Here is a 12,677-nt window from a genome sequence, read left to right as displayed (position 1 = left end):
TTTAGAGAAAGGAGTGTAAATAGTTGTAAGTTAATAACTTTCTGTAAAATGAGGAAAGTGTGTCCAGCAGGCTAAGACAAAAGGTAGGGGGGAGGGACTTGGGGTACGGGCGTTGGAAATGCAATAGGTCGAAGGAGGTCAAGGTGATGGTGATAGGCCAGAGTCGGGTGGGGGCGGAGAGGTCAAGAAGAAGATTGCAGGTTTGGAAGGCGGTCCTGAGTTCGAGGGATTTGACTGAGACAAAGTGGGGGAGGGGAAATGAGGAAACTGGAGAAATCTGAGTTCATCACTTGTGGTTGCAGGGTTCCGAGGCTGAAGATTAGGCGCTCTTCCTCCAAACGTCGTGTTGCTATGATCTGGGGATGGAGGAGTCAAAGGACCTGCATGTTCTTGGTGGAGTGGGAGGGGGAGTTGAAGTGTTGAGCCATGGGGTGGTTGGGTTGGTTGGTCCGGGTGTCCCAGAGGTGTCCTCTGAAACGTTCCGCATGTAGGCGGCCTGTCTCCCCAATATAGAGGAGGCCACATCGGGTGCAGAGGAGTTACATTAGCAGAGGAGTTTACTCCGTTATGTAATACCAGTTTCTGTGGTTGCTGTGTTGTTTCGCTCATTTGTGTATTTTGTCTCATTAACGATTTTGAAGTTGTCCCCTCGACGCAAAAGTTCCGTGCTTTTGCACCATTCTACAAAAGATGCAGTGTGTCTAATCAACAGGGCTCCCTACAATAACACCCCACGCAGATTCAATTTATTTATCCTGGAATTGACCATTGGAAGCAGCACTGCGCACTCTCCTCGAATTTGGAAAACAATTCCCTCTATAATGTAACATTCCCGCATTCAAGGGGATTTCATTCCATCCCCTTCAATTCCTCATAGAATCCGATTCAACAAGTTTTGTCACTGAGTCATTTATTTGTTTGTGTTCAAATCATGTGAGCAAAGGGTCACAGTTGGAGAGTGCTGGTCCCATAAAACAGAGGACAGACCATACTCTGTGCACTGTACTCTGCTATTCATCATTTCACTAACAGCAGGTATCTATGCTCTGCAAAGTTTTCATGCCTGTTTTAAGAAGCAAAATAAACAGTTCCTGGTTCCTAATTTTGTTGTCACACAGACCAAGATTGTAAATGATGGAAATATGTACTGGGCGAGACTGTCTGCTCTCCTAAATCCCTTTTCTCCCCAGCAGGTGGTAAGATGCTGGTCTGAATTGCTTTCTTCTGTTCCCTGTCACTCTGGGGTGCTGAGAGCTGTGAAAAAAACTCCTCCCTAAGCTGGGGGTAACGTGGTAAAGTTTATGCACATCAGGTGCAATGTGCCTGAGCGACAGGACTCGCTGCAGTAACATCCCATGTTGAGTCAGACAGCAGAGCCCTCGTTGTGAATTCGAGAAGTACACAGACACTGTTCCCGTTTACTGGGAGAGATTCTCTCTTTCCCAGCATTTCTGCACTTTTCTATCTGTCTCAGATGGAATTATTTGGACAAGGTTCTGAATGAATATGAGTTCCTGTGCATGCAAGATCTCCCTTTTGTACAGCTTTCCAGAATTTCCATAACTCAAAATCTCCCACGAGCCCCCTACCCCGCTGCAGAAGCCCGTGTTTGATAGGGAGCTGAAGAGCGCATTCATCTTGCTCTCCCACAACACTGATTGCCAATAGAAGATGGGTTTGTCCAGCTGCCAGCGGGGGAAGGGCTGGCGCAGCCTCCTGGGAAAAGGGAGGCAGAATGGCAAGGAGCTATTGTTAAAAACTCAGTGCTGCCTTCATTCCGAAACAAAAGAAAAAGCATTTTTTAAACAAAGAGACTCACCTGATTTATAGATCACGCTTAAGGTGCGGTTCTGGCTCGTTGGTCTTGGGTGTGATATATCGAGTGGGTGATGTACGTGCGAGAAGTGACACTTGAGCCCTGAAGCTTTGCATCCGGTCCCATTTTTGACTCAGAAAGTATGAGTTCGATGAGATCGAGTTCAGATCAAGATACTGAATCTTCAAGACACACACCAGCTGCTTCTTGTCAGCGGTTAGTAGACTGGGGAATGGATTCTCTAACTCCAAATGATGCTGATCCTGTTAATGTGGATCTTGCTGAGCGCATGTCCTGTGCGGAGTAACCTGAATGCCTTGTTTTTCTCATGCTGTGTTCTACATGTCCTTGATTATAATGATCTGCCTTTACCAATTGTAAAGGTTTTCACTGCACTCAGGTGCATGTGACAATCAATCAAATAAAATCAATCAAACGAACGACACAGACATTTCCTTATTGTTTGATGCCAGCACAGCGAAGGTGGGCTGTATGGCCTCACTTTGCACTATTTCGTGATTCTGAGTTAAACCAACAGAATGTGGGAAGTTGCTCACAGGTTATGTTGACACAGCTGGGACACATCTGCGCCATAGTGTATCACACGATAATAGTGAAGTCCTTCTTGAAATCATCCTCTGAGGCACATGGCACATGCCAGATTAAAAACTGAAGATCGCGGGAAACTGCTGTAGGAAGCGATAACAGAGCAACCCAGCGGGAGCATACTGGGCTCATAACCCAGAAATTAATGGACGGAAAACATGCTCTGCTCGTTGACAATTCCAGGTTTCAGTGTGTGTACTGCCCCGCCAGTGTTCCTCTATAATATAGCTTCATTCAACGTATTGCATGTTGTTTCAATTTCCTCTTCCTTTCTCTCAATGTATCTGAAATGAATATCTCATGCTGATACACCTGCCAAATTTACACAGGTGAGGAAACACGCTTGTGAATGTCTGTAAACTCTTTTCCTGTTCTCTATCTGTCTTCTCTGATTTGATTAGCAAAATTACTTGCCAGATCTGGGAATAAACTGGTGTAGGTAAGACATATCAGTTGCAGAGTCCTCTGTGCACATGACGCTCTGCATTTATTCCCCAAGCTGTTTCACACAGCAATGTCCTCCCTGTGAAATGAAAAGCCATGAATGGCAATTGGATCATCTTGTTGGAGACAGCATTACGACACATACACAGTTTCGCATTATTAGGACATACATCACCAATTATGAATAACCACAGAGATTTACAATCGACGCAGAGTCGCAGTGGACTCGATGGGCTGAACGGCTTCTGCCGTCGCGTGAGTGACGCCACTCATTGATGCTGTCCCTCCTCCTGTTTCTGGGACAGAGTGGCTGAGGGTGAAACATTGTCTCATCTTTAACCCTCCTTCCGCGTCAGATTATCTGCAGCCTGCGGTTCAGGGCTGTGGGAATGGCTCTCAGAGAGTGAGGGTTTTACTCGGATTCTCTTCATCTCGGACAGTTGGGGCTCAGATGCTAAATGCTGCCAGATTGCAGCAAAGAAACAGATGTCGATATTAGAAAAACTTCTCTGCAGGATTGCTGTGTGAAGATGGATTCTGAACACCAAACAGTGTGCACATAAATGCCCTCACATGAATTTACCTGAAGGAAGAGTATCCGGAGTACATTTCTATATGTCCCACTATCACAACATCTTTGTCACTCTCTCAGATAAATGATATTGGGAGGATGTTCCCATTCAAACTTGCTGATTTCCAGCACTTGAGGGACCTGGTTGTGCCGATGTAAGAGAGCTTTAGAGCGTATTCGCGCTTGCCTCCCCTCACACTAACTGCAGGTGGATGGAAATAGATGAATAATCTGCCGATTGACACAGCTCAGTCCAAGCGGAAGTGATAAACAGCAAAGTCCCGCGAACAAGGAGAGGGAATGAGTAGGTGATATTCTTGAAACTCTTTGCTGCTTCAAAATCGGAGATCAAAGTGGGATGTAGTTGGATCTGAGTGACTCTCAGATGGTTTAGTGGTGGAAATGCAAGAGTGTTTGGGGTATGATCTTCGCTTCATAGCTTGTGATCATACTGGCATGTGAGAATTCGTACTTCAAGTCGCCTTCGAGCCTTGGTTTTTTGATTTCACTTTTGCCCAGTCGCCCTATCAACTGTTAGATTAAAAAAGTGCAAATTATGACGTTGCACCCCTTAAAATAACGTTGTGTTTTGGGGTCAGAAGTGTCATTGTAGTGGGCATGACATAGTACCATATGTGGTGAAAGCGAAACAAATGTTACAGGATGTTCACACACACAATCCCACTCTGAATAAATCCACCATGTGGATGTTCGAACAGTTCTGAATGTTGACCTTTAGGAAATGGGAAGGTGAAATGATTGGAAACAGAGCTGGACAGGTTGATGGGAATGGTGTGGTGTATGAGGAATGGCAAAAATAAAGTCATTTGGAAAGTTGGGACAGTTCTCTTTGGAGAGCAGAAAAACCTTTCCAAGACATGTGTGGATTAGACAGACGAAATAAGGAAGGGAGAATGCTCCACACGCCTGAAGGGATCGAGAACGATTCGGGAGACTTTAAAAGGCATTAGTAAAAGAATCAAAACGTACATATGGAGTGGTTAGGGTCTGTAAACCACTACCTGACATTGACAAAGACACACTTTCAATCAAGTTATTTAAAAATTAATTCGATGTTTATGTTAAAAGTAAAAGTGTGCAGAGTTTCAGGGAGAAGGCAAGAGAACTATACCAACAGAGAAGCGCACTTGTCTCTGTGTAGAGCCGGTACAGCTAATGTGCTTTGTGACACATTTGTGATGTTGAGTGGAATCACAATTCGACCAACAGAATGCAGGGAGTTAGATAACGGTAATATTGGCAAATCTACAGAACAGAATATTACCCAGCACATACATGTCACAGGGAGGATGAAAATCCTGCAGGGTGTCCTGGGGATCAGGCAGTGTGCAGTTCACTATTCAGATTATACCAGAGTGAGAGCCAGAGAAGGCAAATTGGTTAATTGTACGTTTTGGCAGCACGGGAGTTACGACCAATGATTGGAAGTGGAAATACTGGTGATTTGTTCACATTTGAAGTGTTTCCGGGAAGCAGGGAAATGAGGAAGACACATGGTAAAGCTATTGAGATCTGACTACAGGAGCAGCAAATACGTTGGACATCACAGAGGAGATCTTTGAAGTCTTGAATTCTGGTAGATGGGCCGAGCGTGCTTTCACAAGGCCACACTGTTACAAAAGGTAATGTGTCCTTGCCTCTTGGCCTTGCGTTGGAGCAATTCAAATACCACCGTTACACTGCAGGAAATTCCATTTTCCAACGAGAGGGCAGTCGGCATTTAACAAAGAATATATTGCGAAACCTTTCACAGAACTTGTTACATTCTATCTTAGTATCTTGCTTTGTTTCCTTCCCACTTGACCTGTCATTGTGCTGCACTGAAGGTGTTTTGCTTCTTCTGCGTGCCTTTTACAGTCTGAGTGACATGATGAAGCTGTACTGCCCCATCTTCTGATGCAATTTTCCACTTCAATTCAGCTCACCTTAACTTCGCTCTCTGATACCATTCACCTTGCTTCGGTTTAAAGCGCTCATCTTAGACCCAACCTGTCCTCCTCCAAAATAAATACGAACCTCAGCCACACTGTCATCACTGCAAACCAGCGACACCTTCATTCTGAGGCCAATCATTACTGCGGTCTCATTTCACATTATCAGCTACCGTGCTCTCTGGTTGCTTCTAGGAATCACTAATATTATAAACTGCTGCAACATCCGCCAATATGAAATAAAAACAGACGGATTCAGGAAATTTTATCATCCACAAACAAATGACAATAAGGAATGTAACTGTTGGGACAAACGTTAATGCAAGCAGATTGCAAAATTTTAGTCTGAAAATCTTGCTGCAATTGTTTTGCTTTTCATGAGCACACACATTGAGTTCAGTGCAGAACCGATCCCCAATTCCGAGAAGGGAAACCTTGGCTTTGACGATGCGTTGAGAATGTTCACTGGATTCATCCCAATAATGGGAGGACTGTCCTCCGGGAGCGTATGAGTAAAATCATTCAATGTCTCCATTCACAAATTAAACGTTGGGTAGGATTTAATATATGGGCACACGAACAAACCAGACAAGAACACAGAAAGATGATAAACAATAGCTTTGATAATTGTTTTTTGGAAAGTTTTGATTTTAGATCCACGGTGATCTTTTGTGACAGGTATTTCATGTCCACAACCAGTCTGCACAGAAAACGACTGCAGCCCCACTATGAAGTGATTGAATCTCAGTTACCTTTAGAAAAAGCTGAGACTCATTCAGGTCAAGGGGATTGAGGGATGCTGGCCTTAAAACCCTTTTCCCAAAATACTTGGAAGTACAAAGGAAGTTTTCATGGGGAGGTTGTTTATGATCTGGTTAGATAATAATGAACGTTGTTTGAATTTATGAATAGGGAAATTGTGTTCTAAAGCATAATGTAACTGTAAAATCTAAAGGTCAAACTCAGTGCATACATTATTTGTAATCCTTGTGCTCACTCTCCAACAAAAAATGGAAAGACATTAGAAAGGGCACAGCCACAATTTCCTGTATAGAAAGGCATGAGGAAACTCAGGGTTGAGGTTTACTGAGGCATAAAAACATTAGAAATGATACAAACCGGTTTTATGTGGATCTAGAGCAGAAGAAACTCTGATCCAAGTTTTTCTGGATCATTGACCAATGGTTTTGAATCTGAGACTCTATTTATGGATTTACTCGAAGAGGGAATACCACTGATTTAGTCACTTCAAACCTTATGTTACGTGAAAGATCTCTTTCGTTGAAAAATTATTTTCGGTTCTCTGTCCACACATGTTGTCACGTTTTAAAATTTTGCAGCATGGTTGTTGGTAATGAGTCATTTTCCAGAAAAGGTCGTTTCTCAATTCAAACAAACTGGTACTTTCCAATCAACTTGGCTTTGACCATCGCCTTCCATCCTGAAACTTCAATACAATAACAAATTGAAGCAGCTCCATGTGAGAGTCAAATTTAAAATCTCCACTCAACACAGCGTACTACATTGGCACAGAGATACCATCCACTGATTAACTGCTGCACTGGATCCACGCATTAATGCTTACTGCCACATTGCATGATTGTATCAAAACGGATGGGAAAACGAGTATCACTGATTCCACGGCTGGTACCTGGAATTATATGATCGCCTTTACCAGGGGTTCCAACGTTCTATGAGGAAATTGATGAGCTACTCATTGCTAAGATGAGTTAATTAATTATTAATATAATTGCAATATTTCCATCCACTAACCCCTGGACATTTCTAGTTTGAATTTAATTCATAGAAATCCTTTAATTTTAATTTTGAACTGATTCAATTATTGATCTCCACAGTGCCTGCGGATTCAGTTATAACATTTCATAATATTCTGAGTTCTTCCATCTCAGCCCACTGTTTGAGAAGTTTTCCCGTTGTGGGAAATTCACTTCCCTGTGTATCTGCTCCTGCTCCCAGCATGCCCTGTGGTACTACACACATTTTCCCTCTGCCATTTGCTCACTGTGTTGCTGTGATCTTTACCCAACCCAGGAAAAGAACACAGGCCAAGGTTGAGCAAAATGAACTTTACTGGTAAAGAGTCTCTCCTGTCGTTTTTTTTGCGTTGTTCAATTCAATTTTCAGTTCGTCTTATTTAAGATTTTGAAATTGTTTGCTCTGTGCATAAGTGCGATTGGTCAAAAATATCTGTCCAGAAGAGAGGGAGTGCTAGTTCTGCAACTAAGCACTGTGGACTGTCCTCGAGTGGGGAAAACAATTCTTCAGAGACAGTGTTACATCGCCCCTGTCATGTGATTTTTCATTTCATCAGCTCCAATTCTTGATAGAATTCAATTCAACAGATCTTGTTAATTCGTCATTTCTTTATTTCTGTGCAGATCATGTGAGCAGAATGCCACATTGGGAATGCGCTTGCCCCATCGAGCAGAGGTGAGGCCATTCTTTGTGAACTGGACTATGCTATTTATCATTTCACCAACAGCAGGGAGAAGAATCCGATTCTATGCACAATTTTCTCAACTCAGTTAAACATATGGTCAGATGTGCAGAGCATGTGTGACGAGGTGTCTGAGATGTTAAAGTGATTGATTCTCTGCAGGCGTGGGATTGAATCGCATTCTCGTCGCTTATGGAGTGCAGTCGTTCATGACACTGCTTTTGTTTGAGTCTCGGCTAAATTGGAGGTCAAAACTGCATTAGTGGTGCTGGAAGAGCACAGCAGTTCAGACAGCAATCAACGAGCAGCAAAATCGACGTTTCGGGCAAAAGCCTTATTCCTGTTGAAGGGCTTTTGCCCGAAACTTCGATTTCGCTGCTCGTTGGATGCTGTCTGAACTGCTGTGCTCTTCCAGCACCACTAATCCAGTAAATTGGATTAGTGGTGCTAATTAGTCAGTTTACTGCCATCGATGATGCCGTAAAGTCTCCATTAATTAGTCGAATCTGTCCCTCAAATGATATTGAAATGCAGACTGACTTCGGATAATGAAAAGGAACACGGGTTTACTTTCGAAGACAAGTTATTGTGAGCTTTTATCCAATGAATGAGATCCAGGAAAAGCAAATAACGAGAGATGGCAAGCGCATGTTTATCCAATGGATTGGTAATGAGTATTTTGTCAGATGAAACCTGTAGCAGAGTGGGTAGAAGTGATTCATCTTAGTGACAAAAGCACAGACAGACAGCAGAAAATAATGGAGATATTTCAAAAGCGGCAAAGGAAGGGTTCAGGGACATCGAGTACTGGCTGTAAATGTACAGCAGAGAACTTGGCAATGTAGGTACTGTGCATGGGCATGGACACAGTTACACATTGGTCTCTCCCTTTCTCTTTGCTCTTGCCAGTGATGAATGCTGAACATGAGACGCAGACAAAGACAAGAAGTGGGAAGCCAGCTCCCTCTCTTTATGAACAATTGGAGCAGACATCATGTTAACTGCAGGGACTGACCAAAACTGTGGATCAATAACCCCTCACTAATGTAGAACAAACATGTGAAATTATTTAAATTTCATTTAATCTCTTGTCATGAATAGGTAGTTAGTTCGAACACTGGTGTTGCCAAGAGAAGACAACGCCTCATTTCATGTTGGATAACAACATTATCAAACATCTTTCAAATTGAGATCTATTGTGATCAGTTTACACATTTAACAAGTTAAATTTAATGAATACAAAACTCATTCCCTCACAGGAAATAAACTGCTAATTTCCTCAAATACGTCATCCTTGCTAAATAGCAGTTACTCAGCATGAAACATATGATGTAATATTTATTGAAAATCCACTATTTACCACTATTACATTATGTCCCGTTGAGTGCAACAGGCACATGCTAAACAAGGCATTGGAAAGAAAGTCTTTCACAAAGTATACTTGGGTGGTTATTAAAAATAAGGTAAGGTTCTCATGTTGCGGAAAATACCTGTATTTGGATACAACTTTAATAGTCCAACTACTCTGTGCCCCCCCAGAGATGCAACCAGTGAGCGCACGTTACTTCTATGATCGTATAGAGGCGCATGAGATGCCGGGTCTTCAGCTCAAATAGCAACTTGGGTGGCTTCTATTGACATGGAGCAGCAGGGATAATTGGGGCATCAGACGGTAAGCTCCAACGGGACCTGGAGAAGCTTGTATTGACATGGAGCAGGGAACATTGGGACATCAGGTTGGGAGCTCCAAATTCACCTGGAGCAACTTCCATTGACATTGCGCAGCAGGGAAAATTGGCACATCAACCTCGGATCACCAAACTTACCTGGAGCAGCTTAGATTGACATGGAACAGGGAGCATTGGAACATCAGGCTGGGAGCCCAAAACTCACCTGGAATAGCTTTGATTGACATCGATCTGGGAACATTGGGACATCAGGCTGGGATCTCCAACTTTACCGAGTGCACCTCGAACTCATGCAGCTCATAGTTATTTTATGAAATCAAAACCGAACATACATTCTTACACACATACATGTACATTTGCAGCTGAAAAGCGGCTCAGAAGATAGATTCAGATATCCTTATCTGCTGCGAAATTGATATTGTAGCCAGAAATTCCCAGCAGCTATGCAAGCAGGAGAGGGATTACGTAATCCTTTCCCTGGGAAAGTGCTTCTGTTACTTTGCAGGTGCAAATGCGAAAACGTCTGAAAGCATCCAGCAAGGTCACATGGCACAGTGGGCTAAAGAGGTGTGCTGAGGTTTTTTGACTCTCTGTTATGTAAATTCGAATGCCTGCGCTGCCATTATAGTGGATCAACTGGAATGTTACAGCATGTTGAAATGTGGGTCAAAGTTAAAAAGTTGGGGTTTGCTTCTCAAAGACTTGACAGTGGTGGGTGCGAATATAGACTCAGGCAAAGGAGTCAGTGCCTGTGCTGACATAACAGTGTTCGCCTCCCGTACGAAAAATCGCGGGCACAAGCAGCTCGACAGCAGCTGTTTCATTTCAGAAAAGTCGAGATTTCACTGGAGCCGAAAGCCGAGTCTTATACCATCGCTGTTATGAAACAAAGTCCCGCGGTGACTCAACTCGTCGTTATTTGGTGTTTTGGCGAATGGGAAAATGTTTGCAATGTCGTGTGTTCCATCATTTCCGTCCTAGAGACAGAAGGGAAAGATAATCTAATCAATTGATGAAATTCACTTTTTATGGCCCATTCTCATTATGTTCCTTCTTCCTTTCTTTCCAGCACTTTCTGGGAAGTGGTAGTGCACTAAATCTGAGGTAGGACTGAACGCGCAGTTTGGAATTGCCCTGCTGTTAAGTCGCTGAATTTCCCGATTCTCGTCTCAATAGGAGCGAGGCTTCGAGTGCCCCCACTGCCATGCCTGCCAATCACCTCTAACGCTGCAGCTTGTTAAAATGCTGTGTCGATCTCTACTATATTGATGTTCAAAACAAACGAAAAGTGGGTTTGCTTCCCGGGAATTTAACAGTGGCGTGGGATAGTGCTGAATATTTCAAAGTGTCTCTGCTGTAATGGTCGTGTTCGCTTCCCGTGTGGAATATCGCAAGCAGCTGTGTTGTTGCTTTCCGTTCCAGAAAAGTTGAGATTTTACTGGAACCGAATGGAGACTGTTATTTCATCGCTGTTGCGAAACAAAGTCCCGCGGGGACTCAACTCGTCGTTATTTGGTTTTCTGACGAATGGGAAATTCGTTCAAATGAATGTCGATGTCATATGTTATTGAATTTCTCCCATTTCCGTCATTTCCGTCCTGGAGACATCGGAAGGGAAAGGTAATCTAATCGAGACTGTGATTGGTGAAATTAACTTTTTCTGGCCCATTCATATTATGTTCTTTCTTTCTCTCTTTGCAGCATTGTCTGGGAAGTGGTGGTGCACTCAGGCTACAGTATGTTTGAAAGAGTAGTTTGGAATTGCCCTGTTGTTAGTTGTGAGATTACTTTATGGCTCATGCCCTCGGACTGTCTCACAATTAGCATTCATGCTCGCCCTGTCTGAAAAGGGATTTGGTATGCCAGTTTTGTTTGGGTTCCATGTTAAATGCTTTCTGATTTGCGAATCGCTCAGTACAGTACTAGTTAACAGGGTGTCTGAGGTAACTTCCAGCTGCAAAAATCCTCAACTGAGAATCTGGGAAACTCTCACTGAGTATGGTCAGTCGGAGCAAAGTTAAGGAAGTCGTTCGTTTCTGCGGTGTTTCACAATGCTCCCTTTGCTGTGAGCAGTCGAACAGACTAAATGATTTTGCCACAGACTGCGACGGCAAACTCCGCTAAAAAGTAATCCTTTAAAGCAGGTGCAAGCAACACATCGTTATTGGGGTACACTGCGTGGAAACAGATACTTCGGTGTATCTCGTCCATGCTCACCACATAGCCAAATTTAAACAAGTCCCATTAAACAACGAGCTATTGGAAACAGAAAGGTGAAACGTAGAATGGCTTCAACTTTCAGTGCTGGCTGCCACTGAACCGCAGCAGGGCTGACTGAGGCATGTTTCTGTAGTGTAGTGGTCCTCACGTTTGCCTTGCATGCGAAAGGTCACCAGCTCGAAACTGAGCAGAAACTGCTTTGCTCTTCAAAGGCAGCCTTTTACATGGACAAGAACGGAGCTTTCTTGCTTGCTTTCCCATCTGCAAACCTGCATTCGAGTTTGCTTGAACAAATCTGCTCTCGTAGTGAAATTTAATGAAATTCCATTTACTTACAGTGCAAAGCATTGTAAAGAGTTTCTCCAAGCTAGTTCTGATCATATGCTATTCTGTTTGAGAGTGTAGTTACCCCCTTCTGATCCTTCCACGAAAAGCAGTACCGCATTAGCATTCCTTGCGCAGCCGGCCCGGTTCAAAGATAGGGAAGAAGCTGATGCGCTGGTGTCACAGCGCACCACGGATTCCTGAATCTGTCTGTCTGTCAAATGTACCCCAAAGTCGTCTCTGAAAGACCTCATTTGGAAGGTGTCTGTCGTTATTGAACGTGCGAGAATTGGCACCAGAGGTCCTGAATCATGTTTCGGAGCAGTTTGCACGTTAGTGGCTCATTCAATCAGCAACAGCAATGAAAGAAATTACACTCTCAGAGGAACCTTTGGACTTGTGCTTTCATAGCGTCGCTAGTATTGAGGTGCGCCCCGAGATCTAAGCCACGTTGGAACTGAAACGGAGGAATCGACAGTGAGGCTACAGAATGACTTCGCATCCATTTGGTTTTCTTTAAATCACTGACGAGCAGGAAAATGTAAACGGGGAGGGGGAGTGGGGAAGTGAGGCAGTTGCAGCTCTGGTGAAAGTCCTT

Source organism: Chiloscyllium punctatum, chromosome 23 (genome assembly GCF_047496795.1).
Source record: "Chiloscyllium punctatum isolate Juve2018m chromosome 23, sChiPun1.3, whole genome shotgun sequence".
NCBI lineage: Eukaryota > Metazoa > Chordata > Chondrichthyes > Orectolobiformes > Hemiscylliidae > Chiloscyllium > Chiloscyllium punctatum.
This window is presented reverse-complemented; position numbering follows the sequence as displayed.